The sequence below is a fragment of the Bufo gargarizans genome, chromosome 3 (genome assembly GCF_014858855.1).
Source record: "Bufo gargarizans isolate SCDJY-AF-19 chromosome 3, ASM1485885v1, whole genome shotgun sequence".
NCBI classification, from domain to species: Eukaryota; Metazoa; Chordata; class Amphibia; order Anura; family Bufonidae; genus Bufo; species Bufo gargarizans.
In genome coordinates this window covers 127,132,838-127,157,946 of record NC_058082.1, presented here as the reverse complement: position 1 = coordinate 127,157,946, position 25,109 = coordinate 127,132,838, and the positions used below count along the sequence as shown (strand labels likewise).

Sequence of the window (25,109 nt, the reverse complement as noted above, 5' to 3'; positions counted from 1 at the left end):
TGCAGCCATCATTGCGTTGCATAAAAATGGCTTCACAGGCAAGGATATTGTGGCTACTAAGATTGCACCACAATCAACAATTTATAGGATCATCAAGAACTTCAAGGAAAGAGGTTCAATTCTTGTTAAGAAGGCTTCAGGGCGTCCAAGAAAGTCCAGCAAGTGTCAGGATCGTCTCCTAAAGAGGATTCAGCTGCGAGATCGGAGTGCCACCAGTGCAGAGCTTGCTCAGGAATGGCAGCAGGCAGGTGTGAGCGCATCTGCACGCACAGTGAGGCGAAGACTTTTGGAAGATGGCCTGGTGTCAAGAAGGGCAGCAAAGAAGCCACTTCTCTCCAAAAAAAACATCAGGGACAGATTGATCTTCTGCAGAAAATATGGTGAATGGACTGCTGAGGACTGGGGCAAAGTCAGATTCTCCGATGAAGGAAAAAGGCTTGTCTGGAGAAGAAAAGGTGAGCGCTACCATCAGTCCTGTGTCATGCCAACAGTAAAGCATCCTGAGACCATTCATGTGTGGGGTTGCTTCTCATCCAAGGGAGTGGGCTCACTCACAATTTTGTCCAAAAACACAGCCATGAATAAAGAATGGTACCAAAACACCCTCCAACAGCAACTTCTTCCAACAATCCAACAACAGTTTGGTGAAGAACAATGCATTTTCCAGCACAATGGAGCACCGTGCCATAAGGCAAAAGTGATAACTAAGTGGCTCGGGGACCAAAACGTTGACATTTTGGGTCCATTGCCTGGAAACTCCCCAGATCTTTTTTTTAATAGCGTTTATTTAGACATTTTCAGTTTTTTTATTACAACACTCCCAGAGGGAGAACACAAAAAACAGTTCAACACGACGCCCCCATTCACTGCAGCAAGTACATCGTCATACTATATCATGACCATAAAAGACAGCAATACACTATCAATACAAGTTTCTCCTACCATCACTAACGGATATCCGTGACTCGCTCAACCACACACACACTCTCACACACACGTTGGGTGATACAGTCTCCACCGGTAACAATTCAAGTCGTACCTTCAGCCTGGACCCAAAGACCCCAGATCTTGTCAAAGCGATCAGGCATCCCTCTTGCCTCATACGTCAGCTTATACATCTGAAGGTCCTTATTAACCACCTCCCGACCGCTGTACGCACCGATGCGTCCGGGAGGTGGTTGATTAGTTCCTCCTGGACGCATCGGCGCGTCTTCTCGCGAGACGCGAGATTACGTCACAGCCGGCCCGCGCATGCGCATCGCGGGCCGGCATTTCACTGCAGAGTATTTCGTCAGCAGCCTGCCGGCCACGATCATTGGCTGGCAGGCTGCTGATTTTCTAAAAAATCAATCAGCAGCCATTTAACCCCACATATTAGTAAATATGATGGGGTTATATGGCTGCTGTGCTCCTCTGCTCCTTCTTTTGGTCGGTTGGTTCCAGCAGAGGAGCAGAGGAGCACATCATTACTGTGAGTACCCACTACACCACACTTAGCCCCCAGATCACCCCAATTAACCCTTTGATCACCCCTTTTATCCCCCCTGTCAATCACTAGTGAAAGGAAAAAAGTGATCAGTGCAAACTGTCACTTTTTTTTTTCACTGGTATTGACCGTTAGGTTTCAGTATAGTTTAGGCCCCTTGGTTAGGTAGTTTAGGGATCGGTTAGCGCCCAGCCCACCGCACCGCAGTCCGTTATTCGCTGATTAGCGTATCGCTAATCAGCATTTGTACTTTTATAGTATCTGGAAGTGATCAAAACTGATCACGGTCAGATCTATAATAGTACTAGTGTCACTTTAGTTCGCCCTCCACCCAAAACGCAGTGTTTGCCCAATCAGGCCTGATCGGTCGCCCACACGTGCGTACACCCACGCCCGCCCCACCGCAGTGACAAAAAAAAATTTTTTTTTTTGATCGCTGCACATTCACTTTACACGCACTGCGGCGATAAAAAAAATCAGTTTTGATATTTTTTATCAACCGCAGCAGCCTCCGGTACTTCGCTAGCCTCCCATTTGTAAGACAGGCTTGCTTTTTTTTTCTTGGGTAGTCTCAGGGAATACCCCGAAATTTAGTTGCCCACATGTCTAACAGGGGCTATTCTTCTGAAGAGGCCTACAGGCTTCTGACCCAGTCGGATGAGGAGTGGGAACCCTCATCTGATGAATCCAGCGGGTCAGAATACGAACCTGTAGAAAGCAGTGGCTCTCTGACCCAAAGTTCGGACGAGGAGGCTGAGGTCCCTGATAGCACCAGGCGTACCCGGCCCCGTGTCGCTAGACCGCAGGTTGCGCAGGATCCGCTTCAAGAGCAGCAGAGTGGGGCTGGTGCTGTCGGATTACGTGGTGAGGCATACACCAGCAGCCCAGCCCTTCCTGGACCTAGTACCAGCACTGCCGTACAACCTGGTGAAGTAGCGAGCACCAGAAAGGCAGTTGAAGCTGGTACGGTGGCACGTGCAGTAGTGACCCCGTCGCAGCCACCGCAAAGACGTGCCCGTAGAGCCCCTAGAATCCCAGAGGTGCTGGCAAACCCTGATTGGCAGTCCCCAACTTCAGCCGCACCCGTAGTTTTCCCTTTCACCGCCCAGTCTGGAGTTCGGGTTGAGACAGCTCAGATCGATTCGGCCCTGGGATTTTTTGAGCTGTTCTTGACTGCGGAGCTTTTAGACTTAGTCGTGGCAGAGACAAACAGGTATGCCACACAATTTATCACCGCTAACCCGGAAAGCTTTTATGCCCAGCCTTTCCGGTGGAAACCAGTCCAAGTTTCCGAATTTAAAACTTTTCTGGGCCTCCTCCTCAACATGGGCCTGACAAAAAAGCATGAATTGCGGTCATATTGGTCCACGAACCCGATTCATCACATGCCCATGTTCTCTGCTGCTATGTCCAGGACACGATTTGAGGTCATCCTGCGTTTCCTGCACTTTAGCGACAACACCGCCTCCCGTCCCAGGGGCCACCCTGCTTTTGACCGGCTCCACAAAATTCGGCCCCTCATAGACCATTTCAACCAGAAATTTGCAGATTTGTATACCCCTGAGCAAAACATCTGCATAGACGAGTCCCTGATACATTTTACCGGGCGCCTTGGCTTCAAACAATACATCCCAAGCAAGCGCGCCCGGTATGGGGTCAAATTGTATAAGCTCTGTGAAAGGGCCACAGGCTATACCCACAAATTTCGGGTCTATGAGGGAAAAGATCAGACCCTGGAGCCGGTCGGTTGCCCTGACTACCTGGGGAGCAGTGGGAAGACAGTTTGGGACTTGGTGTCACCCTTATTCGGCAAGGGGTACCATCTTTATGTGGACAATTTCTACACAAGTGTGGCCCTCTTTAGGCATTTGTTTCTAGAACGGATTGGCGCCTGTGGTACCGCGCGAACTAGTCGCGCGGGCTTCCCCCAACGGCTCGTTAGCACCCGTCTTGCAAGGGGGCAGAGGGCCGCACTGTGTAACGAAGAACTGCTCGCGGTGAAATGGAGAGACAAGCGTGACGTTTACATGCTCTCCTCCATTCACGCAGACACGACAATACAAATTGAGCGAGCAACCCGTGTCATTGAAAAGCCCCTCTCAGTCCACGACTATAACCTCCACATGGGAGGGGTCGACTTCAATGACCAGATGTTGGCTCCGTATTTAGTTTCCCGACGCACCAGACGCTGGTATAAGAAGGTGTCTGTATATTTAATTCAATTGGCTCTGTACAATAGTTTTGTTCTCTACAGTAAGGCTGGGAGAACTGGATCCTTCCTCAAATTTCAGGAAGAGATCATCGCGAACCTCCTGTATCCAGGAGGTTCCGTGGCCCCATCCACCAGTGTAGTTAGCCGTCTACACGAGCGACACTTCCCCAGTGTCGTTGCTGGTACCTCAAACCGACCGCCACCCCGAAAAGAATGTCGTGTCTGTAGCAGGAGTGGAATAAGGCGTGACACCCGCTATTTCTGTCCTGACTGTCCCGACCACCCTGCCCTATGCTTAGGGGAGTGTTTCCGAAAGTACCACACACAGGTACACCTAGCATAGGGATCACATCTCACCAGGATAGGCACACAGGGCTATTAGGGCCCATTCACTCACAGCTGCTGCAAACGTCTCCTTTCACATGGGACAAAGTGCATAACGCACTTCGCCACATCTTTGGGCGATTTGCGCTTTGCACATTGACCCATGGGGAAGGAGAGGTTTGTTCTATAAAGGTAAAAAAACAAAAAAAAAAAAAAAAAAACAGGTAAGCAAACAGGTTAATGTTTAGTTCCAAAAGTTAAAGTTACATGTTCTGTTCCAAAGTTAATAAAATTATTGCGTTGTGGCCTGGTTTTTTTTTTTTTTTTTGTCTTTTTACCTTCCAGGTGGACCAACCGATCTACTAGCTGCAGCACCGATGTGCATTCTGACAGAAGCATTGCGCTGCTGTCAGATTACACGCAAGTCGGTGTATGCGGCGCTGCAAGACGGGATTTTCTCCTCTGCAGTGACAGATACGTTTGCCGAGGCATACGAGCTGAGGAGGAGGCGGCGTTCCTATGCTTTGGCAAGCACTTTGTATGTATATATATATATATATATAAAAAAACAAAATCCCGGCAATGATTTATTCATCCACATCGATTGATGCGAATGGAGAAATCTGGTTTGCCAGGGCATACGAGCTAAGTGGGTATGGATGTAGGGCGGAGCTCCTATGTCCTGGCAGACGCCTTTCCCCTCCATTTTTTTTTTTGGCAGAGATTTTTTCATCCACATTGATCGATGCGAATGAAGAAATCTGTGCCGTTCATTTTTTTCTTTCAGCCCAGAGGCTGAACGGAAAAAAAAATCTCATTACCTGTATGCTCAATATAAGGAGGATAGCAGAAACTCCTAATGCTGGCCATACATGTAATGATTGCGGAGACCCTCAAATGCCAGGGCAGTACAAACACCCCACAACTGACCCCATTTTGGAAAGAAGACACCCCAAGGTATTTGCTGAGGGGCATATTGAGTCCATGAAAGATTGAAATTTTTGTCCTAAGTTAGCGGAAAGTGAGACTTTGTGAGAAAAAACAAAAAAAAATCAATTTCCGCTAACTTATGCGAAAAAAAAAAATTCTATGAACTTGCCAGGCCCCTCATTGGATACCTTGGGGTGTCTTCTTTCCAAAGTGGGGTCACATGTGGGGTATTTATACTGCCCTGGCTTTTTAGGGGCCCTAAAGCGTGAGAAGAAGTCTGGGATCCAAATGTCTAAAAATGCCCTCCTAAAAGGAATTTGGGCACCTTTGCGCATCTAGGCTGCAAAAAAGTGTGACACATCTGGTATCGCCGTACTCAGAAGAAGTTGGGGAATGTGTTTTGGGGTGTCATTTTACATATACCCATGCTGGGTGAGATAAATATCTTGGTCAAATGCCAACTTTGTATAAAAAAATGGGAAAAGTTGTCTTTTGCCAACATATTTCTCTCACCCAGCATGGGTATATGTAAAATGGCACCCCAAAACACATTCCCCAACTTCTCCTGAGTACGGCGATACCAGATGTGTGACACTTTTTTGATGCCAAGGTGGGCAAAGGGGCACATATTCCAAAGTGCACCTTTCGGATTTTGCAGGCCATTTTTTACACATTTTGATTGCAAAGTACTTCTCACACATTTGGGCCCCTAAATTGCCAGGGCAGTATAACTACCCCACAAGTGACCCCATTTTGGAAAGAAGACACCCCAAGGTATTCTGTGAGGGGCATGGTGAGTTCCTAGAATTTTTTATTTTTTGTCGCAAGTTAGTGGAATATGAGACTTTGTAAGAAAAAAAAAAAAAAAAAAAAATCATCATTTTCCGCTAACTTGTGACAAAAAAAAAAAATTCTAGGAACTCGCAGTGCCCCTCACGGAATACCTTAGGGTGTCTTCTTTCCAAAATGGGGTCACTTGTGGCGTAGTTATACTGCCCTGGCAATTTAGGGGCCCATATGTGTGAGAAGTACTTTGCAATCAAAATCTGTAAAAAATGACCTGCAAAATCCGAAAGGTGCACTTTGGAATATGTGCCCCTTTGCCCACCTTGGCAGCAAAAAAGTGTGACACATCTGGTATCGCCGTATTCAGGAGAAGTTGGGGAATGTGTTTTGGGGTGTCATTTTACATATACCCATGCTGGGTGAGAAAAATATCTTGGTCAAATGCCAACTTTGTATAAAAAAATGGGAAAAGTTGTCTTTTGCCAAGATATTTCTCTCACCCAGCATGGGTATATGTAAAATGACACCCCAAAACACATTCCCCAACTTCTCCTGAGTACGGCGATACCACATGTGTGACACTTTTTTGCTGCCAAGGTGGGCAAAGGGGCGCATATTCCAAAGTGCACCTTTCGGATTTCACCGGTCATTTCTTACACATTTTGATTGCAAAGTTCTTCTCACACATTTGGGCCCCTAAATTGCCAGGGCAGTATAACTACCCCACAAGTGACCCCATTTTGGAAAGAAGACACCCCAAGGTATTCTGTGAGGGGCATGGTGAGTTCCTAGAATTTTTTATTTTTTGTCGCAAGTTAGTGCAATATGAGACTTTGTAAGAAAAAAAATAAAATAAATCATCATCATTTTCCGCTAACTTGTGACAAAAAATAAAAAGTTCTATGAACTCACTATGCCCATCAGCGAATACCTTAGGGTGTCTACTTTCCGAAATGGGGTCATTTGTGGGGTAGTTATACTGTTTGGGCATTGTAGAACCTCAGGAAACATGACAGGTGCTCAGAAAATCAGAGCAGTTTCAAAAAGCGGAAATTCACATTTTTGTACCATAGTTTGTAAATGCTATAACTTTTACCCAAACCATTTTTTTTTTTGCCCAAACATTTTTTTTTTATCAAAGACATGTAGAACTATAAATTTAGCGAAAAATTTATATATGGATGTCGTTTTTTTTGCAAAATTTCACAGCTGAAAGTGAAAAATGTCATTTTTTTTGCAAAAAAATCGTTACATTTTGATTAATAACAAAAAAAGTAAAAATGTCAGCAGCAATAAAATACCACCAAATGAAAGCTCTATTAGTGAGAAGAAAAGGAGGTAAAATTCATTTGGGTGGTAAGTTGCATGACCGAGCGATAAACGGTGAAAGGAGTGTAGTGCCGAAGTGTAAAAAGTGGCCTGGTCATGAAGGGGGTTTCACCTAGCGGGGCTGAAGTGGTTAATGAGGAGTACCTACTGGCTCACAGTAGGACACTTGGGCGGTTTCCAGTTCAGGAGTATATTTTTCCTACCATAGAACATCAACAACCGCAACAGTATTCTGTTATATTTGGAGGGCGTAGCTTCGGACACTAGCCCTAGCATACAGATTGCCGGGCTACAAATCCCTGGGAGCCCCAACTTAGCGTTAATAAAGTCACATATGCCCTTCCAATACGTCTTCATCACCGGGCAAAGCCACACCATATGGAAAAAGGAGCCTATAGCCTCCCCACATCTATCGCAACCAGGCGTCGGAATTTGCCGCATCCGATGAAGACGCAGCGGGGTCAAGTACACTCTATGCATCCATTTAGCTTGAATGAGCTGATCCCTAGCACTTATAACCGATGTCTTCCACCTCAGACGCCACTCCTCCAAATGAGAGTCCTCCAGCTCCGGGATATCCACAGCCCATTTAGCAAAGGACCGCTTAATAGGAGAATCCTGCATTCGGACAATTTCAGTATAAAAGGAAGAAATTGGTTTGTGTGGGATAACCCTCCTAGCTACCGACTCTAGTGGGCCGCACTCTAAGTTTAAGGACAGGGATTTAAACTGCTTCTCACAGGCATGCCTCAGTTGGAGATAGCGGTAAAAGCACGTCCGGGGCAGCTGAAACTCAGTGCGTAGGGTCTCAAAAGAACGGAAGATCCCTTCATGAAACAGTTGTGTTAAATATTTAAGGCCACTCCTAGCCCAGAATTCAAAATCCGGGAGATGCAAGAGCTCTGGGGGGAGCTTGTTCCGCCAGAGCGGAATGTATGGAGACCAGGTGTCACCTGTCTGACCCTCAGTATGTATCTCCACAAATTTTACCCAAGCCTCGATAACTGTTACCATGTTATCCGAACTCCCCAGATCTTAATCCCATTGAGAACTTGTGGTCAATCCTCAAGAGGCGGGTGGACAAACAAAAACCCACTAATTCTGACAAACTCCAAGAAGTGATTATGAAAGAATGGGTTGCTATCAGTCAGGAATTGGCCCAGAAGTTGATTGAGAGCATGCCCAGTCGAATTGCAGAGGTCCTGAAAAAGAAGGGCCAACACTGCAAATACTGACTCTTTGCATAAATGTCATGTAATTGTCGATAAAAGCCTTTGAAACGTATGAAGTGCGTGTAATTATACTGCATCACAGAAACAACTGAAACAAAGATCTAAAAGCAGTTTAGCAGCTGTTTAAGCTGAGCAAAACTTTTGGCCACGACTGTATGCTACATACATGCATACATACATACATACATAAAGCTGTGATGTCACAAGTTCACAACAATACTTAGTGCACCAATCACTAATATGTAGTCAGACCTGTTAAAATGTGAAGTTGCACGTATTGCGCCAAAATATTTACATCATTATGCCGATTTCACAATCGCAAATACAAACCGGATTCCAAAAAAGTTGGGACACTATACAAATCGTGAATAAAAACTGAATGCAATAATGTGGAGGTGCGAACTTCTAATATTTTATTCAGAATAGAACACAAATCACAGAACAAAAGTTTAAACTGAGAAAATGTACCATTTTAAGGGGAAAATATGTTGAATCAGAATTTCATGGTGTCAACAAATCCCCAAAAAGTTGGGACAAGGCCATTTTCACCACTGTGTGGCATCTCCCCTTCTTCTTACAACACTCAACAGACGTCTGGGGACCGAGGAGACCAGTTTCTCAAGTTTAGAAATAGGAATGCTCTCCCATTCTTGTCTAATACAGGCCTCTAACTGTTCAATTGTCTTGGGCCTTCTTTGTTGCACCTTCCTCTTTATGATGCGCCAAATGTTCTCTATAGGTGAAAGATCTGGACTGCAGACTGGCCATTTCAGTACCCGGGTCCTTCTTCTACGCAGCCATGATGTTGTGATTGATGCAGAATGTGGTCTGGCATTATCTTGTTGAAAAATGCAGGGTCTTCCCTGAAAGACATGACGTCTGGATGGGAGCATATGTTGTTCTAGAACCTGAATATATTTTTCTGCATTGATGGTGCCTTTCCAGACATGCAAGCTGCCCATGCCACACGCACTCATGCAACCCCATACCATTAAAGATGCAGGCTTCTGAACTGAGCGTTGATAACAACTTGGTTTGTCCTTGTACTCTTTGGTCCGGATGACATGGCGTCCCAGATTTCCAAAAAGAACTTCGAATCGTGACTCGTCTGACCACAGAACAGTCTTCCATTTTGCCACACTCCATTTTAAATGATCCCTGGCCCAGTGAAAACGCCCGAGCTTGTGGATCTTGCTTAGAAATGGCTTCTTCTTTGCCCTGTAGAGTTTCAGCTGGCAACGGCGGATGGCACGGTGGATTGTGTTCACTGACAATGGTTTCTGGAAGTATTCCTGAGCCCATTCTGTGATTTCCTTTACAGTAGCATTCCTGTATTCCAGATTCTCTGAATCTTCGGATGATGTTATGCACAGTTGATGATGATAGATGCAAAGTCTTTGCAATTTTTCTCTGGGTAACACCTTTCTGATATTGCTCCACTATCTTTCTGCGCAACATTGTGGGAATTGGTGATCCTCTACCCATCTTGGCTTCTGAGAGACACTGCCACTCTGAGAAGCTCTTTTTATACCCAATCATGTTGCCAATTGACCTAATTAGTGTTAATTGGTCTTCCAGCTCTTCGTTATGCTCAAATTTACTTTTTCCAGCCTCTTATTGCTACTTGTCCCAACTTTTTGGGGATTTGTTGACACCGTTAAAATTTGAATCAACGTATTTTTCCTTTAAAATGATACATTTACTCGGATTAAACATTTGATCTGTCATCTACGTTCTATTACAAATAAAATATTGACATTTGCCATCTCCACATCATTGCATTCAGTTTTTATTCACAATTTGTTTAGTTTCCCAACTTTTTGGGAATCCGGTTTGTATATTGGAGAACTCTATCTGTATATAAAGCTATCGTAATAAAGAGATTTTAGGAAAAAGCAGCTCTCACCTGCTAGCTGTTTAAGCTGAGCACGGACGACGGCCCCTGGGCTTAGCCGTTCCAACGAAAATAAAAAAAAACTTTAGAAGTCCAGCTCATAGCATAAAACAGAGGGATCTTTATTTCAGCGGTTAAAAACTTCCAAAACAGGATACAATGTTATGCGTTTCAGACCTTCTTTAATTCGGGTCCTTCATCATGACACACCAAAACCTCAAATGAGTGCACCATATATGCTAACCCACCACCTGGCCCAAAATCAGCGGATCACGTGATCGGAGCACACAAAGCACAATCAAGGAACACATGTGCATAAACATTAGCAAAAGGTGTGCAATTAAAATCATATAGCTCAGAACAATATCAAAGTAAAGCGAGTCTATTAATACTGTAATATTAAATCATGCCTCTTATTGAGGCCAGTCGGATGACAAGTAGCTAGCTGAAACATCCAGAACGCCTCCCTGTTTAATAATTTCCTTTTGTATTCTCCCCCTCTTACAGGCATCCTGACTATTTATACAGACCTGGTGTCCTGTATAAATCTAGGAATAAGAGGGATCAATGGCTGTAGAATTGAGTCAAAAATCTCTCTGAGTAAGATCCTATGCCTCCTATAATTTGTCTCAGTGGAGGAGGAAAAACATTCTTGTGGATTTTAGGCAGAGCATGAAAAATAGAGACGACCGGATGGGTTATGTATATATGCTCAGATTCTTTTTTATTCAAAATACCTTTTTCGAAGCCCATAGACAATATTTTGGCCTACTTTTTTTGGAAAGAGGGGAGGGGATTGCCAGCAAGAACAGCGTAGACCGTAGTATCATTTAACATATTTTATACCTGTGATTTGTAGATCTCACTGTCCAAGATGACAACCACACCTCCCTTATCCGCTTGTCTGATAATTAGGTTGTCTCTACTTTGCAGGGTCCGCAGAGCATTAAACTCACAATAGGTCAAATTTGCCTGCTTGCCTGTATGTATACAAAGATAGGGAAGGATCATACTGGTTTCTATTTGACACATTTCTATCCTTTAAAGCAAACAGGTCCCTCTCTACTAGCTCCTGATATTTATCTAGGGCTGTGGACCTTGATTGTAAAGGATAGAAGTCCCTATTAGAGGTTTTAAATAATACAGAATTATTCACCAACATTTGGTCATCTTGTTGTGACCGCATTTCCTGCAAAGAAACCACATGAACCATTTCCCCAAAAGACAAAACATTTAGTAGAAGGTGACAAAGCAGTGGCCTCATCAACAGTAAAAGAAGTAGCTAAATCCATCTCTGCAACATTTTCAGATGCAAAATGCCTTTTTAAGGTGAGGTTCTGTGCAAGTCTATTCACTTCCATAATTGGTCGATACAAGTCAAAATGATGTGTGGGGGCAAACCTTTTTTCAAAACATTGATCTGATCTGCTGTTAATATCGAGGCAGATAAATTAATAATTTGTATATCATCTATCTTCTCCTGTATCGAGAGGGATAACGGCGAGCATTTTCTTTCGTGTTTCTTACCTGCTCTCCGTTTTTTGAGTTCCTTTGCTTCAGAGAGGCTGCCTTGGAGTCACCTGTAGTTGTTGTGCTTGTTGTCAGTGAATGATCACCAGAGGAAGAATTAGATGAGTCCGCATCAGTAGAGCTAAAAGACACTTTTTTTGTGATTGCTTTCTTCTAGTGCGAGATTTCCTCAAAATAGACCATGGTGTATTAGCTCTAGCCTCAAACCAGGTGTATACTGTGTTGGCATTAGAATCCAGCAGATCCCTGATATATTTGTTTTGTTTAAACTGGATAAGATTATCCTCCAGTTTATTGAGGTTTTCATTTGTCATTCAATTGAATGAATGCAGGGTTATCCACAAGTAATTTGAGACTGTCTTGCGTGATTTTAAGCTTGCTGTTTGTGTTGGACTATCAGCTGCATCAGTTTTATAGAGCACTCTGAGAGAATTGTTTGCCATTGTAAAGTGAAGGACTCTGAATAAACAGTTGTTGGTTTCTTTTAGAGCCTTAGACCTCGTGGAATCATATTTTTTTTAATATATCTTTGAAGTGAGGTCAGGTCCCACCATGTACGTAGCTTCTTCACTAAGAGCTTTTCAAGCGTAGACATGAGTCCTTTTAAATTGAGGTTGTCCTGTATTGACTGGTCAGGGATATCAAATATGGCATTCATTTTTTGCATGCGATTACCCATCTCATCCATGGAGCGCAATTATGCGCGTGCCATATCCCGGACCAACTCGGAAGAAAAAACGCAATATACGATTATCCACCAAATGCTCTCTACCCCAGTCAAAGCAATAAAGAGGTTTTAGGAAAAAGCATCTCTCACTTGCTACCTGTTTATGCTGGGCTTAGCCGTTCCAGCTCATAGCATAAAACAGAGGAATCTTTATTTCAGCGGTTGAAAACTTCCAAAACAGGATCCAATGTTACGCATTTCAGACCTTCATTAATTCGGGTCCTTCATCATGACACACCAAACACTCAAATGAGTGCACCATATGTGCTAACCCACCACCTGGCCCAAAATCAGCAGATCACGTGATCGGAGCACACAAAGTGCAATCAAGGAACACATGTGCACATAAAAAAAATGCATAAACATTAGCAAAACGTGTGCAATTAAAATCATATAGCTCAGAACAATATTAAAGTCGAGTGCCTCCCTATTTAATAATTTCCTTTTATAGTCTCCCCCTCTTACAGGCATCCTGACTCTCTCAATCCCCCGCGCCTTAAGTCCTGACGTATTTCCACCATGCACAACCCCAAAGTGCAGACTGCAGACACATTGCGGTACCGACAAAGGTGGTGGTATGTCTCCTATGATGGTTTTGCTTGCTCAGAGTATCAGAATGTCGCTTAACTGGAAAAATTAACTCCCTCCTATCCATAGCAGATATGTCTTTGTTCTGTCATCCGCTGGCGTGAATATGATCTATTAGATATACACTCACCTAAATAATTATTAGGAACACCTGTTCTATTTCTCATTAATGCGATTATCTAGTCAACCAATCACATGGCTTGGGCCCCAGATATTTTGCCCAGAGCCTCAAACGTGGTTGCCGTCTCAGATCCAAATAATTTTCCCCAATCTCTTAGGCCCAGGTCACTAGGCATGAAGCCTATGGGGCAGCACAGGTGGTCGTTAAGAAATGATTTTCCTGCAACCACCTGCGACAGGTCTCAGTTGACGCAATGACATCATTGTGACTGTTACTGATTAGTGGTCACTTTTAGGGTGGTTTTTATCTGTAATTGTTATGAAGAATCTTTGTTGTCCCTGGTATGGGGTCAGATGCTGCCTGACAGTTTTTTTTACAGTGGTTTGTGGTGGACACTGTCTTAAAGGTCTATGACTGACATGGTTTTATTTATGGCTGAAGTTGAAACTGCTATGAATGTACAGTATGTGGCTGTAACTGTTATGGGGGTATTGTGGCAGGCATTAATATAAGGGACTGTCACTGTTATTAGTGAGAAAGCTCAACCCAAGTAAAACATTAAATGTGCTCATCCCCTTTCTATAGCAAACAAACAAAAAACTATTAAATAAATCTGGCTATACTCCTTAAAGGGTCACTAATTTGTCACAAAACTTTTGATGGATACATCATGGAGACATTAAAAGCTGTGTTTGGTGGAGGTCTGAGTGCTGATAGAGTTGGCCTTGCGGTTCGCCTGCCGGTCATTTCACAGAGAACTTTGCTCGTTCGCAATTAGACCGAACATGCGAACATATGGCGATATTCGCACGCGCCATATTTGCGCCGAACTTTGATCCATGACACATCCATTAGGTGGGACAGCCAATTGAGACGTTTCAGCACATGGACATACCCCCTACCCTAAAAATAAACCTGATCTGGCCGCCATTTTACATTCAGTCTTTTGCCGGTGTAGGGAGAGGTTGCTGTGTGGAGCAGGGACAGACTGCTAGGGACACCAACCGCTAGCTAATAGGGCCACAAAAGTCCTTTTAAGGGCTGGTACAGGTGTGCTATCGATAGGTGTGACATAGTGAGGGGCGTGATATACTTATAATATACTTTCTAACATAGAAAGTATATTATAGTTAATTTGTATTGTTCAGCAGTTGTGTGCGGTTCTGATGAGATACCTCAGCTATACAGAGGGACAAACGTCATTGGAACAACTAATTGCAACTGGTGTGATATACCAGTTGCCCCTCCAAAAAACAGATTAAGGGGTTCTATATACCTATAGAACCCTTTAATCAGTTTTTTTGAGGGGCAACTGGTATATCACACCAGTTGCAATTAGTTGTTCCAATGACGTTTGTCCCTCTGTATAGCTGAGGTATCCCAGCAGAACCGCACACAAATGCTGCACTATACAAATGCACTATACAGAAATTATATTCCACAAATACTGCTCTTCTATAGGGACTTTGTCACAGGGTCATTTTGAAAATGACAGGCAGAGGAAGAGCCAGGCCATTCCGCAGGGGTGGCCAGAGCCTAAGTGGGAAGTTAGAGAAGGTCTGTGAGATTACGTGAAAGGACGCACCAGAGTTGGTTGAGTGGCTCATTCAGCCTTCTGCTTTTGCACCCTCCTCATCCTCTGTATCTGCACCCCCAAAGACACCACCACCATAGCCCCTCCACTCAAGTCAGAGGAATTATTTTTCCATCAATTCCCAGACCTTACCGATGCGCAGCCATTCTTGGCATTGGATGAGGAAGAGGAGGTAGCAAGGGCCGCCAGCCAGTGGTCTGACGACAGTACCTAGATCAGTCCGAGGAGGGTGGTCCTCACTGTTGCTGCCTACTCCGAGATCTCTAATGTCAGTGGTGATGAAGGTGACGATGATGACGTGTCGATGGACGTCACGTGGGTGCCCACAAGAGAGGAAGAGGAGGGGAGTTCAGAGGGAGAGACGGAGCAGCAGATAGGGAGGAGAAGGAGGAGAAGCAGGCAGAACTTGCAGTGCACAGGAGGCAAAAAGCGGACTGCAAATGTATCTGGAGCGAGCCATCCACCACACACAGTCACATCTTGCGCTCCCAGGATGCCGGCACATGGCTCCACAGTGTGGGCTTTTTTTTACTTGTCAGCTGCTGATAATAGTGCTGCCATCTGCAGCCTGTGCTGTTAACGCATAAGTCGCGGTAACCCCAACACTCACCTGGCCTCCCATCACCGAGCCCAGTGGGAGCAACACCATCAGAACCCACAAAGCCACACTCCTGGTGCTCCATGTCCTGCCTCTTCTCCTTCTCCTCCCATTTGTCCTCCACTCCACCTTCCACCATGCTCTTGTCGAGTTCATCTGGCACAAGGCAGGCTTCTGTGTCCCAAATGTTCGAGCGTAAAAAAAATGATGACGCCAGATAATCCTCTTGCCCAACTGCTGACCACTGACTTGTCGTAACTGCTAGCCCGCCAACTACTGCCATATAAATAGCATATATATGGACTCCAAGGCCTTTAGAAAATTTGTGGCCATTGGCACACCGCAATGGAAGGCCCCAGGAAGGAAATATTTCTCCTAGAAGGGCATCCCAGAGCTATATGGCCATGTTCAGCAGCAAGTGAATGCATTAGTGTGGGTGCCAAGATACATCTGACCACAGACACGTGGCCTAGCAAACACAGGCAGGGAAGGAACATAACTTTTACTGCCCACTGAGTGAATCTTCTAACGGCCGTCAAGCATGTAACCCGTGGTACCCATGTGGATTTGGTGTTACTGCCACTGATTGCATGCAGGCCTGCCTCTTCTCCTCCTCCTCCTACTCCATCCTCCATCTCCTCCTCGGCTGACTCCTTATTTTCCACTGCTACGGCCTCTTCCGCTGCACCCCCCCCCCCTTCCCCAGCTCCCCAGAACCTATTCGACGTGCCAGGTGAGACATTGCCATGCTGTGCTGCGGTTGTTGCGCCTGGAAGCCAAGAGCCACACTAGTTCTGCACTGCTTTCAGCTCTGCGGTCACAGGCTAATCGGTAGCTAACCCCGCTCAATTTGACAGTTGGTAAACTGGTGTGCGACAACGGTGCCAATCTGCTGAGCACGATGAAACAGGGTAAAATGACACACGTGCCGTGCACGTCCTGAACTTAGTTGTGCAGCGATTTATTGCCAAATACCCCGGAGTCCAGGACATCTTGCGGCAGGCCAGGAAAATTTCAGGCCATTTTAGAAGATCTTACACGCCCATGGCTCACCTTACTGACGTTCAGCGGTGACGCCATTTGCCCATCAGACGTCTGATTTGTGACTACCCGACGCTCTGGAACTCAACCTTGTATATGCTTGATAGACTTCTCCAGCAGAAACGTGCCATTAACGACTACCTGTACGAACTGGTCAGTTGCAGCTAGAGCGCCATCAGTGACATCGTACCTCACGCCTTCTTTCTGGAGCGTGCATTGCGTCGTGTCATTGATTAAGCCGTCGAGGAGCAGGAGCAGGAAGATGAGGAAGTCGCAATGCTGAATGAATTCCCAGGGGGGCTACTCCATCTGAGACAAGTCAGCAGGAGTCTGAAGAGGAGTCAGAAGAGGATGGTGCCTGGGGGGAGAAGGAGGAGCAAGAAGAGCAGGCTTTAAACTTTTCTGGGATCCCTGGTGTTGTCCGTGGATGGGGGGAGGAGACCGAGGACAACATTCTCCAGGCCGCTCCACCGCTTCCAATTTAGTGCAAATGGGGGCCTTCATGCTCCAATGTTTGAAAAGGGACCTCCGTATAAAAAGCATAAAGCGCAAGGACCAGTACTGGGTGGCAACGTACTTAGACCCCCGGTACAAACACAAAATGGCAGAAATGTTACCACCATCACAGAGGGCTGTCAGAATGCAGCACTTCCAGACCTTGCTTTGAGAAATGCTGCATTCTGCTTTTGCGGACGCTGGCAGAGGAATTTCCACTCACAGAGAAACAGTCACCCTCCAGATCCAGCTCCAGGGAACGCCTAGACTGACAGGTGTCCGACAACATCGGGTGAACGGCCCATGTGGACGCTCTGAGAAGCGAGGAACCCCTGGACTACTGGGTGTGCAGGTTGACCTGTGGCCAGAGCTGGCACAATTTGCCATGGAATTCCCGGCTTGCCCCTCGTCGAGTGTCATGTCTGAAAGGACGTTCAGCGCAGCAGGGGGGATCGTGACCGATAAGCGCACTCGCCTAGCTCACGACAGTATGGACTGCCTCACATTTCTAAAAATTAATGAGGCATAGATCTCAGAGGAATTCAACACCTGTGACGACCACATTTAATGGAATTTCCCCATGACAGCCCACAAATATCTGCCACCACCCAGAACAAATAATGGTCCCTGTCTTAGGTAAATACAGCGGCATAAAGGGCCTTTTCTATCCAGTGAATGCCCAATGTTTGTGACCTCGGAGGAATTCAACACTTGTGACAACCACGCGTTATCGAATTTCAGCTATTATCATTCGTTTTTTTTCAAGAGGGTGGATTTCGTTAGTCATGTTTTTAATCTAATTTTATATTTTTAGTTTTTTTTAAACATATGTATTTGACATCTATCTATTTTTACTGGCCTGCAGTAAAATTGATATCTAATGACCGTCTAATATACCTCCAGCCACATAATTGCTTGTTCTTTTTTGTCCGGTGAATGCTTAATGTTTTTGGCCTGTTCTACACTGGCCTGCAGTAAAATTGATATTGAATGGCTGTCTAATATACCTCCAGCCACATAATCACTTGATCATGTATGTACGGTGAATGCATAATTTTTGGGGCCTGCAGTCCACTGGCCTGCAATAAAATTGATATCCATTGACCGTCTAATATACCCCCGGCCACATAATCACTTGATCATTTATGTACGTTGAATGCCTAATGTTTGGGGCCTGTACTACACTGGCCTGCAATAAAATGAATAACTGGCCAATGGTAAAATTGTTATACAGTGACCGCCTAATTTACCTCCAGCCCAGTGGCATTGCTAGGGCTGGTGTCACCCGGTGCGGTAGAAAATTGCGGCAGACCCCCCCTAGCAGCCAGAACCTGGTCTCGGGAGGGGCACTTCCAGATTATTTTCTGTCCGCCGCCACAAAACAATGGTGCTCATAGAACAGACTACACAGTGTAGCGGTATACTGTATATTGTGTGGCACAGTGTATGCTATATGTGTATAACATAAACATATTTCATATGAAAACTTACAGTTATTTGGCTTGGCCCTTGGGGATCTCGGACACCACTTCAAGCCGGGGGCTCAGTGGAGCTGATGTTGTGCTTTATCCTAATGAGAAAGATTTCATAATAAGGATTTGGAGAAGGGTCAGAGGAATAGCAGAGCAGGGAGAGGATGGTGCTGCTACTAGGGGCTCATACCATGGGGGAGTAATAAAGCCCACCATAATGCCCCCCCAGTAGTAATAATTCTCCTTATAATGTGACAGTGCAAAAAATGCCCCCTTGTAATGCCCCCAGTTGAGCTAATGTCCCCATAGTGCCCCCATAATGTCCCAGTATAAAATACCCCTATATAGTGCCCCCAGTAAATGCCTCCATAGTGCTCATCTCCCCCCTTCCTGCTAGTGCCCCCCGTAATATACCAGTATAAAATGCCCCATATATATAGTGCCCCAGTAGATGCCCTTAATGTCCGGCCTCTGATAGGCTGCCGGCCTAGTGTCCCCCATAATGCCCCCCAAAATAATGTGCCAGTAAGTGTCCCCATAGATTCCCCCCCCCATCATGTGCCAGTATCAAGTGCCTCTCCCCCCCCCCCACATGTCCCAGTATCATAGTGCCATCTCCCCCCATGTGCCAGTATCAAGTGCCTCTCTCCTTCCCACCCCCCATGTGCCAGTATCATAGTGCCAAAATCCCCCCATGTGCCAGTATCAAGTGCCTCTCTCCTCCCCCCATGTGCCAGTATCATAGTGCCATCTCCCCCCCAAAAGTGCCAGTATCAAGTGCCTCTCTCCTTCCCCTCCATGTGCTAGTATCATAGTGCCAAACCCCCCATGTGCCATATCAAGTGCCAACCCCCTCCATGTGCCAGTATTAAGTGCCAAACCCCCACCGCATGTGCCAGTATCATAGTAGTGCCATCTCCCCCCAAAAGTGCCAGTATCAAGTGCCTCTCTCCTTCCCACCCCCCATGTGCCAGTATCAAGTGCCAAACCCCCCCATGTGCCAGTATCAAGTCCTTCTCTCCTCCCCCATGTCCCAGTATCATAGTGCCATCTCCCCCCCAAAGTGCCAGTATAAAGTGCCGCTCTCCCCCCCATGTGCCAGTATCAAGTGCCTTTCTCCTCCCCCCCATGTGCCAGTACACTTATACTTACCTCCATATCAGCGATGCGATGCAGCCTCTTCCTGTATGTCCATATATGGAGTTAGTGCTTGTGTATTCTAAATTTAGCTTGTATTTCAAAAAAGTTTCTGCTGGGATTCGAACCCACGGCCTTCTGCTGTATCAGAGGCAAAGCACTTACCCACACAGCCATAAGAGCTGCATTGCGAGACTTCTACTGTTATAGCTGGCTAAGTGTCCATCTATACACATGACAGCTGCCCTAACACACCCAACACTGCGATATCTCTATATGACAGCTGCACCAGCACACTCAGCTCTACTATATCTCTATATATGACAGCTGTCCCAGCACACCCAGCTCTACTACATCTATACACATGAAAGCTGCCCCTGCACACCCAGCTCTGCTACATCTATACACATGACAGCTGCCCCTGCACACTCAGCTCTGCTATATCTATATATATATGTATTGCTATACAGTAGATAGATATATAGAGATATAGCAGAGCTGAGTGTGCTTTGGCAGCTGTCATGTGTATAGATGTAGCAGAGCTGGGTTTGCTGGGGCAGCTGTCATATATAGAGATATAGTAGAGCTGGTTGTGCTGGTGCAGCTGTCATGTGTATTAGATGTAGCAGAGCTGGGTGTGCTGGGGCAGCTATCATATATAGAGATAGAGCAGAGCTGAGTGTGCTGGGACAGCTGTCATATAGAGATATAGCAGTGCTGGGTGTGTTGGGGCAGCTGTCATATGTATAGATGTAGCAGAGCTGGGTTTGCTGGGGCAGCTGTCATATATAGAGATATAGTAGAGCTGAGTGTGCTGGTGCAGCTGTAATGTGTATTAGATGTAGCAGAGCTGGGTGTGCTGGGGCAGCTATCATATATAGAGATATAGCAGAGCTGAGTGTGCTGGGACAGCTGTCATATAGAGACATAGCAGTGCTGGGTGTGTTAGGGCAGCTGTCATGTGTATAGATGTACACTTAGCCAGCTATAACAGTAAAAGTCTCATATTTTTTGAGTCAGTGGCAATGCAGCTTTTATGGCTGTGTGGGTAAGTGCTTTGCCTTAGATACAGAAGGTCGTGGGTTCGAATCCCAGACACATCCTCTCCTGAAGATGGCAATACAGATGATCTATGCCTGGGATTCGTAAATGAGAAGTGTGCAAGTTGCCGGCCGGCCCTGCTGGTGTCACCCGGTGCGGCCCGCACCCCCTTGCAACGCCACTGCTCCAGCCACATTAACAATTGTGCTTTTCTGTACGGTGATTGAATAATTTTTTGGGCCTGTAGTCCATTGGCCTGCAGTAAAATTTAATTTATATCCATTGACCGTCTAATATACCTCCGGCCACATAATCACTTGATCATTTATGTACGTTGAATGCCTAATGTTTGGGGCCTGTACTACACTGGCCTGCAGTAAAATTGATATTGAATGATTGTCTAATATACCTCCAGCCACATAATTACTTGTTCTTTTCTGTCTGGTGAATGCCTAATGCTTGGGACCTTGGAGGAATTCAACACCTATTGACGACAACCACGTTTTATCGAATTTCAACTATTATCATTTGTTTTTTAAAGGGGGGATTTAATTAGCCATGTTTTAATCCAATTTTATATTGTTTGTTCTTTTAAACATATGTATTTGACATCTATTTGTACTGACCTGCGCTAAAATGGATATCCAATGGCCGTCTAATATACCTCCAGCCACATAATCACTTGATCATTTATGTACGGTGAATGCATAATTTTTGGGGCCTGTAATCTAACTGGCAAACAGTAAAATTGTAAAATATACGGTGACCGCCTTATGTACCTCCAGCCAATTATCAATTGTTCTTTTCTGTACAGTAAATGAATCATTTTTGGAGCCTGTAGTCCACTGGCCTGCAGTAAAATTGATATCCATTGACCGTCTAATATACCTCCAGCCACATAATCACTTGATCTTTTATGTACGGTGAATGCATAAGTTTTGGGGCCTGTAATCTAACTGGCCAATGGTAAAATTGTTATACTGTGACCGCCTAATTTACCTCCAGCCACATTATCAATTGTGCTTTTCTGTACAGTGATTGAATAATTTTTGGGGCCTGTAGTCCACTGGCCTGCAGTAAAATTGATATCCATTGACCGTCTAATATACCTCCGGCCACATTACTTGTTCTTTTCTGTCTGGTGAATGCCTAATGTTTGGGACCTCGGAGGAATTCAACACCTGTTGACGATGACCACGTTTTATCGAATTTCAACTATTATCATTTGGGGTTTTTTCAAGAGGGGGGATTCCGTTAGCCACATTTTTTAATCCAATATTATATTTTTTTGTTCTTTTAAACATATGTATTTGACATCTATTTTTACTGGCCTGCAGTAAAATTGATATACAATGCCCGTCTAATACACCTCCAGCCACATAATCATTTGATGTTTTCTGTCAGGTGAATGCCTAATGTTTGGGGCCTGTACTCCCATGGCCTAAAATAAAATTTTTATAGGCTCCAGCAGGCCACATTTTTAACAGTTTCCCTTTAAGATGCATAAAAATGGCCCCTGATTAAAATACATATTTTTTGTGGGAATTTTGCCATTGATCCCCCTCTGGTATGTCACTGTCCATGTTGTGGGACAATTTGTGCACTTCTTGTAAGTATTTGGTGGCTGAAATACAGACCTGAAGGTTTTTCAGGTTTGCCTGCTATTAAAGTTAATGGGGCCCGCCACGAACTTGCGGTTCGCGAACAGTTGATCGCGTTCGCAAATAGTCATGGCTGATGTTTATCCATCACTACTCACTGATCCCTACTGCAAAGAGAGAAAAGAGCACACATATTGCGCAGTCTCTACTCAGTGCCTAGATTTCTATGGAGCCAGTCTCATGCAAGGAGAGAGAGCACAATATTCATGCACTTTCTCCCTTCATTCTAGGGAATGATGGGGGTCTCAGTACTCAGACCCCCACCAAATCACAACTTTTGCTATATCTCAATGTGAAAAGTTAGTGACCCTTTAAATAAATGCATTTTTTTTTTCCATAACCCTGCAAACTATATAATTAGATTTGTAGTTTTGTACTTTTTTGTACATATTACAGATTTTTAGAATTTTTAAGTAGTACTAATCCCCTCAAATTAATGTTCCTGCAGTATAAAATCTAATAACCAAATCACTTGAATACTTCTGCCAACACAAATACAGATTAGAAATAGGTTGATTATGCACTTACATGCTCTTGAATGAGAAAAATGTGTGCCATATCATGCTCCTTGTTATTATGATTTTTGGGAGTAATTTTAAAACTATTAAATGAGCATCAGGAAGAGCCACATGGAAAACATTTTGTATATATGTCAGAATTTTACATAACTGCAATAGAAAATTTTAAGAGAATCTGTCACCAGCCACCTCCCTAACAAACTGTTTGGATAAAAACGTGGCTGTGTTTCACCTGATTAAAATGCTGTTTACCAAGTTTTGATACTTTGTCTTAGTATGCAAATTAGATCTGTGGTGCAATGGGGGTGTCAACCTCAAAAGGTTACCAATTAAAAATAATCAACTCATCTGTCTACGGTTCTCCCATTCTTATGCTGCTCCCCCATTTCCAGCCTCTCTTGGTCCCAAACGGACCAAAAGTGGCTTGGTCCATAACCGTTGCGGGCAATCACAGTCACATGTGCTAGAACGGCACATCATTAGGACATCACTAGCAGTGGTATGCTGTCCTAGCACAGTAGCTGGGAACGGGGTATTGGAACTCGAAGGGAGGGACTGATGAGTGTTTTTTCTTTCAATTTGCAACAGGTTACGATTAGAGATTAGCAATTTCTTAAAAATTTGATTCAGCTGATTCGCCAAATTTCACCCAAAAATTCGCTTTGTGACGAAATACTTCGTCACGAAGTACTTTTTTTGTAAGTAGTGGTTGCAATGACAGGGAGCTGCGATAACGCCGCCCTGTCATTGTACCCCTCAGATGCCGCTTTCATACATGATCGTGGCATCTGAGTGTAAAATTAACAATAAAAAATAAATCAAATCAAACTTACCACCTCCATATGCTTGTGACGGGCCGGCTGCCGGCATCTTGCTTGAAGATCTCAGCCGAAATCCTGTGCGGCGCGAGATTATGTCATCACGCCAGCTTCAATTGTGATACCCAGAACATACAGGCTGTTAATATGTGATAAAAAAAATGTTTGATAGCAATTAGGGATGAGCAAATCGATTTCTACTGTAAAAAAACATTTCCTGACCTCGGGTTCGGTTCCAAGTGGTTCGGGAAATGTTTTTTTACAGTAGAAATTAATTTATGAAGTTAATATGCGAAGGCTCGTCAGACTTCGCCAAGTTATAACTTTGGCTCATCTGAGCCAATACATTCTAATACTGTACGGAGTGCTTGCTCTGTACAGTATTCAAATGAATTATTATGCAAATCAACTTTGGATGTTTCATCCTAAGTCGATACGCTCATCCTTAATAGTAATGTGTCTTTAAGGTGAGATCCAAATGTTATTTGTTCTTATAAATACCCTATCAAAGGGAAATCACAATGTTTTTTAAAATATTTTATATGTACTCTTAATCTTTGGGAAAGATATGTATTGAAGATGATTTTTTTTGCATTGCTAAAGTTATATTCAGGATTAGCTAATACATCATAATGGCAGCAGCAGTATTCCAAGGTCTGCCAACACAGAGTAAAGCATTTGATATGCTTATATGCATCTGCTCAGCTGCAAATGTTCCTGGATATTATCTTAAAATGTTGCTAATTATGCAACACATTTATCTGTCAAGGCATAGCTCTACAAGGACAGTGTTCTGCACATCATTTTGGAGGTCGATAAATAAATGATATGCATGCACAATGCAGAAGGCAAAAGAGACGACTAGAGCCATCTGAATCCTTTGTGTTGGTTGAAAGGCTCTCTGTGGACAACTATTAAAACAATATTCATCAGTATTTCCTGTGTCCACTCAAAACATCTATAAAATAAAGAATTGTAAAAAATCCTTTTATCATATCATGTATTATATTGCACTAAAATTTGCGATAAATATACAAAGACTTCTATACATCTCTCAGGAGTTAAGTCAGCTCCGTTATTGATCCTTCTTCCACTGCTTTGCCTGCATTAGGAGACAAGGCATGATAAGACTTGCAAATTGGATAAACCCACTTTCCATTTGGCATCAAAAATGGAAAGCACCAGAAGAAAACGACCACGTATGTTCTCTGTAAGATTTCTACTAGCCTGCTTAGGTCACAATATGTAGAAAATCCCACACACTGGCAAGCATTGTGGACAAACTTTCACTTATTTTTACTCTTTTCTATTTATTGGTAATCAAAGACACAATACTTATTATAAATGTGGTCATTATAATTGTAGGAAATGTACCTGGTTACAGTAAGGGTACATTAACATCTCATGTAAAAATCTGTCAGAGGCTGTTCTGGCAGAGGAATAGCCTGCCAAAGTCCACTGCATCCAACATATACAGTATAATGCCAGGAACTGCCGGATACCCATTGACTATAATGGGATCCAATGGTGATCCGGCCTCTTTCCAGCAGAAATGCCGGGTTTTTGCCAGATAAA

At 44.3% G+C, this 25,109-nt stretch overlaps 1 protein-coding gene across 2 annotated transcripts in view; it reads right to left on the bottom strand.

Annotated features, from left to right (window-relative positions):
* EPSTI1 (epithelial stromal interaction 1) overlaps positions 1–25,109 on the bottom strand; it is a 166,621-nt gene that overhangs the window by 79,569 nt on the left and 61,943 nt on the right. The gene's annotated exons all lie outside the window — the stretch shown is intronic.